Below are 7,009 nucleotides of genomic sequence, written 5' to 3'. Positions count from 1 at the left end.
ATTCACGATGGTGACTCCCCTTCTGCTTTTAAAGCCATCCTCTCGGAGAGGGAACCTCTCATCCCATCCCATTTTGTGCTCTGGTTCATAGAGAAGAAACTGCATCCACTCGAGTCTTTCCTCCTCCCTGTGTATACACCTTAGGAAAGGATGTGATAATCCCGCTGGCCTGACTCATCTGGCAGCATCTGCTAGTGGTGGGCAGGTTACTGTGACCCAAAGGCTGGATGGAGGTATCACTTTCTCATATCCTTCACCTGTGCTCGCTGAACCTCTTCTTATTTCCTCTTTCATGCCTAGCTTCCAAATTCAAAGCCTCTCCTCCAGGAGAAGACTCCACGTTCTCTTTCTTCTGTCTTCTCCTGTTCAGCTGGTTGAGGAGACTACACCTTTTAGATTCGAGAGGGATGAGTAGGAAGCCCAGGTAGGCTTCCAGGTGGAAGCCCTCTTGTGTGCACTAGCCTTCTCTGTGTATCTGAGAGGGCCTGCATGAGTGCGGGGGGCGTGTGGCACTTGCTTCCAGCAGCAGGGCTGTTTCTTTTTCACAGTCCACTCAGCAGGTAGCAAACACTGCAGGTAAGTAGGGTGAGTGAACAGGATTCAGGGACGTGTATCTTATTCACAAACCCTACTCTTCCTCTCCCTAATGAATTAATTAGATGGAAAAATAATAGGAAAGGTTATATTTGTGACTATTTTAACCCTAATTAGTCTGTTAGCTTGAATTCAAATCCTAAGCAACTTTTCAAATACTTGGAGACAATCTTTTGGACTCTGTTTGGGAAAGGTCGTCTGGCTCCGACCTACTCTGACACTGAAGATCCCAGGGTTCTCTTGGGAGGAATCCTGTAGCTCTGTGGGATCTTAGGGCAGCATTTTGGGCACTGGGACTCACAGTTGATTAGGATAGGACTGCCTGGGGAAGGAACTGACCTGCTCAACCCAAAGTGAACTATTTCAATGTTAGGAAATAGTGCCAGGCAAAACATCAGAAATGTTAGTGGTGCCTCCATCAAGATGTAAATAAAAATATCAGAAGACAAAGACACAGACAACAGTATGGTGGTTACCAGAGGGAAGGGGATGGGAGATAAAGGGTAAAGGAGCCAAATATATGGTGACAAAAGTTGATTTGACTTTGGCTGGTGGGCACACAATGCAATATACAGATGATGTGTCATAGAAATGTTTACTTGAAACCTACATAATCTAATTAACCTATGTCAACCCAATAAACTTAATGAAATAAAATATCAGGAGAACTTCATTCTAAATGTACATAATAAATTCATGCACGCAGTGGGGTCCCTCAGCCCAGCCTGCGCCCTCTCGCAGTCCGGGACCCTGGGAGATTGGGCCTAAGCTGGCAGTCAGACATCCCTCTGGCAGCCCAGGAGCCCTCAGGGGATGTTCACCTGCCAGCTTAGGCCCGCTCCCTGGGAGATCAGGCCTAAGCTGGCAGTCAGACATCCCTCTGGCAGCCCAGGAGCCCTCAGGGAATGTCCAACTGATGGCTGGCCTAAGGCATCAGTTGGACATGCTTAGCACTGCCGAGGAGGCAGGAGAGGCTCCTGCCACCACCACTGCGCTCGCAGCCATCAGCCCAGCTTGCGGCTGAGGGGAGCACCGGGACCCCTGACCACCAGGGGGCAGCTCCTGCATTGAGCATCTGCTCCCAGGTGTTCTGCTGTTAGGGTCAATTTGCATATTACACTTTTATTATATAGGATGCCAAAGGAATTGGTAATCTCCAAGAGTGTTTTGAACTCTAATGTGCCATTGTTCCAGGGTCACTCTGACTATAGCATACATAAATTTCAGGCATAATTTTTTCCTACTGCACATTTATCTCTTCACAATCCTCCCTATAAACACATGCAAAACAAAATAGGCACGGGCCCCAAAATGGCTCCTACCAGGCCCCAAACTGGCAGAAGGCTGTCAGACTTGAGTCTTCCCATTCTTCATCTGCAAATATATATGGAAAGCTCACCATAAACCAGGCCTGGTGCTAAGTGCTAGCAATCCAAAGATGAAAGGATACAAGAAGCTCCCTCCAGTTGGCCAGATTAGTGTGAATGCGTTAGTTATCCCAGGGAAATGTAGATTTCAGCAGGGATGAAGGCTTACTCTAAAGGACTAACTAAAGTTCAATACTGTAGGGCACGTAATTACTCTTCAAAGTCTTCTTCAATGAAACCCTGAAGGGAAATACCTCATTTAGTGAAGAATTTTACAAATCTTAGACTCCTTTCTCTTATCTTCCTCTTGGTATCTGTGACGTAGCAAATTCTCTTAGTTTTCCCACAGCACGAGATCAGTCATCTTTTATTTCATAAGGCCCAGAAGGGAAACTACACAGACCAAAGGAAGAAAATCCTTGTATCTCGGAAATTTCCAGAAGTTAAAAAAAAACAACACCACAAAAACTTCCTCATTGTTCCTTAAAAACCTAAAATAATTTACAAAGAGAGAGATCGATTCCCTTGTTTTAAAATATATTATTTTAAAGCAATATATCTAAGCAGTTTGATATCATAGTTTATGTTCATAATTTTAGAAGCGTTGAATCTGTTATTTTGGAACCCGGACAAGTGCTTTTAAAGAGAACATGCTGGATGGAAGAATGTTTCTAGGTTTGATTTTTTTAAAAATCAACCATGATGTAATTCCAGATTTCTTTTTTTCCTTTAGACATCATTTGGTCACCATAGTAACACAGTGTTTTACTACCAGATATCTATACAGCATAAGGGGAAGAGAACAGGCTATTACTTACTGGGTTATTTGGGGGTACAGAATGTGACTATTGGGATAATTCAAGATTAAATATAGATTTCACTGGGGATCTGTTTTAGCCAGGCAAGCTGATTCAATCTTCTAGTGGCATCAACTGAACAGAATGTGCAACCAAATCAATTGTTGACATCATCTGAAATAACACAAGCAGAGAAGCAGCATGGTTCAGTGGTTAAGATCATGAACTCTGGGGTCAAGTTTCTTGTGTCCAAATCCTGTTCCTACTATTTACTAGCTGTGCAACTGTGGGAGAGTCCCCTAACCTCACTGTGCCTTAGTTTCTTTATCACCAAAATGTGGGTACTCATAACACCTCCTCCAGAGGGTTATCATACGGATTACATGATTGATTTTTGTGTGCTTAGACTGATGCCTTACATACAGTAAGAACTTTGTAAGTATTTGTAAAATATAGACAAAGTAAAATTTAAACTTGTAAGCTTCCTTCTCTATGCTGGGTAGAAATGGTCAAGATACCGAGATTTGAATACATGGCAGATTATTTTAGCCTGTAACTTTGGGAGATTCCTTTGAGAACTTCATGGGGGGAGGGGGGGGCTCTTGGTAGCTGTTCTGTAAGGCTTGAAATTCGGTGGCAGTTTGCTGTCCTGAACCAGAGCTGGAAACTATCACAAGCCCTCCTGGTATCAGGAACATCAGGAGGAAGAGGCTTGCACAGCACAAAAAAACAGCACGCCTGCCCCCTCATCTACCAAAGCCACTGCCAACAACCTCTGGGAGCATGAGCACAGAATAAACAGCTGGAGAGGGATGAAACAGGATTTTATTTCAGTGACAATGAAATCTAGTTGGTTTCAGTAACATTTTTTTTTCCTCCTTCCCGGATTCAAAGAAAAAGATCATTTTCATCAATGACTGCTTTGTTTTATGAATTACCACTATACAGAATTTCCATCTGTTTCTTCAACAGGCACTTACTCTGGTGAATTATTCATTTTGCAGAACTACCTAGGCATCTTTGCGGGACCCATAACAAAACTAAAGCCCCTAACCAGCCAATAAGCCGAGATAAGAGCCCCAAATCGCCTGGAAAAAAAAAAAAGGTCTTATGTTCTCTAAGCCGAATTTCAGCCACAATACCGCAGGATCTCTGGCACATACCTCCATCCGGACTTGATCTTAGAGCCAGTCTCCTTGGGTCTTCTTGGTCAGCAATAGCCCTTACATGGGAGTTTGGAGAATGCCATAAGCCACCAGGAAAGCTTGGGAACACATTCATATCTGTCCTCTGCCTTTGCCTTGGCTCTCAGCCCGCTTCCTGGTAAGAAGACAAGATGACGCTGTGCAGGGCTGACTGTTAAACCATCTTCCCGCCCCCAGCCCCACTCTCTGGGTGCCCCTCCCTTCTCTTTTCCAAGGCTCTGGAATGTGTCACATGGGAAATGGATCATGTGGCTCCAGGGGAGAATGTGGCCATCTTCTCGCTCCCTCCCCCCACTTTTCCTTTCGGGAGCAAAGCAGCAGAAATCTCCCATCTGATTGGCTCAGGCAGAAATCTCCATGTGAAAAGGGAAGATTCAACTACCCAAACCTTCGGCATGCTTCACTTAATTTTTTGTTTTCTTTCTCATCTGAACGTTTTCTTCTGGGCATTCAGAGTTGCTTGGTAGAGTTGGAAATGATGCTTTCTCCCCATTCCCTTTCTTTCCTATCATCAGTCCCCTAACATGACAAGGGGTTCCTTACCCAGCCTCCGGAGCCCCCTTGGCACATATGGGACAATGGAGTATTCAGCACCACGGACAGCATTACAACCCCTTCAGTGTTCACTAAAGCCATTTTTAATTCCTTTAACTCTCAGGTAAATAAAAATAGTTTTAAAATACTTCCCTGAGGTCGTTTGTCTAAATAGACATCAGGCCAGCCATATATCTGGGGGTCCAGTTTCCCTGTCTATCTATTTACGGTTACTTTGTAAATACAAATATAAATTTTATATAACGTTAAACCCAAAGGGCATTCCATATCTACCTCCTTGTTCTCCTCCCACAATCCATCCCCACCCTTTAAATATGCTCTATGTTTTAGAGGAATTCTGGTAACACAATTTACTATGCCCATATGTCTATGCTCACGGAAAAGTCACCGAAATACACAGGATTTCCTGAGTGTGGATGTCTGCACGTCTTTCACCCCACCCCTAGGCCTCAGACAGGGCTGAATTAGAGAAGCAGGGAGAAAGCCTGGTAGGAGCTGTTTTGTTCCAATGTCTATCCTGCTTTGCTGACGTCTCGGTTGCCATGGCGCTAGGTAACTGCTGAAGGGGATGATTCCTTTCAGAACCGGTCACCATGGGACCCAGCTGGCTACAGAAAAGCAGAAGGAAAGGGGCTGAATTGCTGAGGAGGATTTCCAATTAGCATTTTCAGAGCCAAACTTACTTAATGGGCCCTTACCTTGCTGAATTGTTGCTGACCCTAAATCTTGAAAGGATTCTAGGAATTTGTGTGGACACTGCAATGGTAACTCTATCCTCTACAGCTTCTTTCCTGAAAAATCTGTGTAGGGGTGCCTTGGCTGGTGTAGCTGTTGGTTGGGCACTGTCTATTGCACTGAAGGGTTGCTGGTTCGATTCAGGTTCTAGGCACATGCCTAGGGAGGGAGGCAGCTCTCACATCAATGTTTCTCTCTCTCTCTCCCTCTTTCACTAAAAATCAATTTTAAAAATATTTTAAAAAAACACAAAAAAACAGTTTAGTTGCAACTGAATGAAAATGCCAGCTTCATAGAATGACTTTGGAGTGCCATCACCAAGCGGTGGGAAGAACATGAGAAACGTATTTCTCTTCAGGCTGGGACTTCTGACTTTTGTGAAGCCATTTATCAAAGACCTACAGCCTTCACTGGGAGATGCTTGAGATCCACACCTGATGTTTGACATGAGGAACAATTTTTAAATGCTTTACAATTTCACAGGAGCAAAGATAAATATATTTTCATGTGAGCTGCTAAATTATTTTAACAAAAATAAATGTGATTAATAAGGTTAATTCCTTGGATAACATTTGGACTACCCAAATCAGAAATGTAAACCAGTTATATATTTGTCTCCTAAGGCTGGCATATAACTATTATTTTAAACTCAGAATCCTAACTATGGCAATTCTGAATATTTATGTTTGGGGAGAAGTTCTGACTTGCAATGTGCTGAAATGCAAACTGTGAGAAAAGAGGTAGCTCAGGGGAGCTGGGGAATGATTTCAAGAAATTGAAGTTCCACTTTTTGGCTAAGATCAAGTGAAGAAATTGAAATTCCTTCCTGATGCAATATCCACAGCTTAAGACATATTTACTCCTTTTATTTTAGAAGAGTCAGGTTAATTCTGGTTTTTCTCTATAAGACTCACAGAGAAATTCAACTGTGTTAATTCTAATACTTGCCACTTTCAGAAAATTCATTTATCAGGAAAGCTGATACGTGTTTGAAGAAACTGTTATAAAACCAGCAGACTGGTGACTTGAATATTATCTCTCCTATTAGTCAATAACAACAACAATAGAAACAACTCACATTTACTGTGTCCAATTCAGTATATGATGTCATTTAATTCTATCAAACTATGAGACAGATGAGTAAACCAAGGCTTAGAGAAGATAAATAATGTGCCCCAAACTGCACAGCTAGTTAGTGTGGGAGCTAGGATTTGAAACTAACCTTGATTCCAGGACAGGCACATTATACTATACTAGTCCGCATCATGAGTCTTCGGCTAGACCAAGATAACTTGTCAAACTAATGTTATAGGATTCATTACTATGGCCTTTTGACAAAATAAATAAAAAAGATTGCTTTAAATTATTCGAGACCAAAAAAAAAAATAGAGGCTAAATTATTCATTCCTTTTAGGGTGATTGTATGTGTACGTCATGGCTTAATATGACAATAATTTTTTAAAAAGAAAAAATAACAAAATAATTTTACAAGGAATCAGAATATTATTAATAATTACTAGAAGGTATGTTGTGTAAACACTAATTCTGTTAAAAATATTAACTTTGTAATCACCAAACATATTCCTAGCCATTTGGAAGAAGATAAAGAGACAGTTACCTTTCATCCAAACCCATAAAATCCTACAATACTTGTATGGCTAAAGTGTTATTTTGAAAATGATTTGCATGATTCTTTTTTTTTTTTTTTTTTTTTAAATTTTTTTTTTTTTTTTTTTAAAGAGGGGGAGGGAGGGGG

General features: G+C 41.8%; 1 protein-coding gene across 4 annotated transcripts in view; it reads right to left on the bottom strand.

The window, feature by feature from the left end:
• Nucleotides 1–7,009, bottom strand: part of GPR19 (G protein-coupled receptor 19) — a 32,848-nt gene that overhangs the window by 13,105 nt on the left and 12,734 nt on the right. Inside the window, exons 1-3 of one of the 4 annotated variants that reach the window (XM_015561668.1) lie at nt 5,217–5,706; nt 4,896–5,126; nt 3,922–4,078 (exon numbers count right to left, since the gene is read on the bottom strand). The gene's annotated coding sequence lies outside the window, so the exon portion shown is untranslated. Of the gene's footprint in view, nt 1–2,768; nt 2,933–3,921; nt 4,079–4,895; nt 5,128–5,216; nt 5,707–7,009 lie in introns of those variants that run through there. The other 3 variants (XM_015561669.1, XR_001513269.1, XM_015561670.1) reach the window with 3 other exon arrangements.

Source organism: Myotis davidii, unplaced genomic scaffold (assembly GCF_000327345.1).
Source record: "Myotis davidii unplaced genomic scaffold, ASM32734v1 scaffold1017, whole genome shotgun sequence".
Lineage (NCBI taxonomy): Eukaryota > Metazoa > Chordata > Mammalia > Chiroptera > Vespertilionidae > Myotis > Myotis davidii.
The sequence above is the reverse complement of the archived record's forward strand: the minus strand, read 5'-3'. Positions and strand labels throughout refer to the sequence as shown.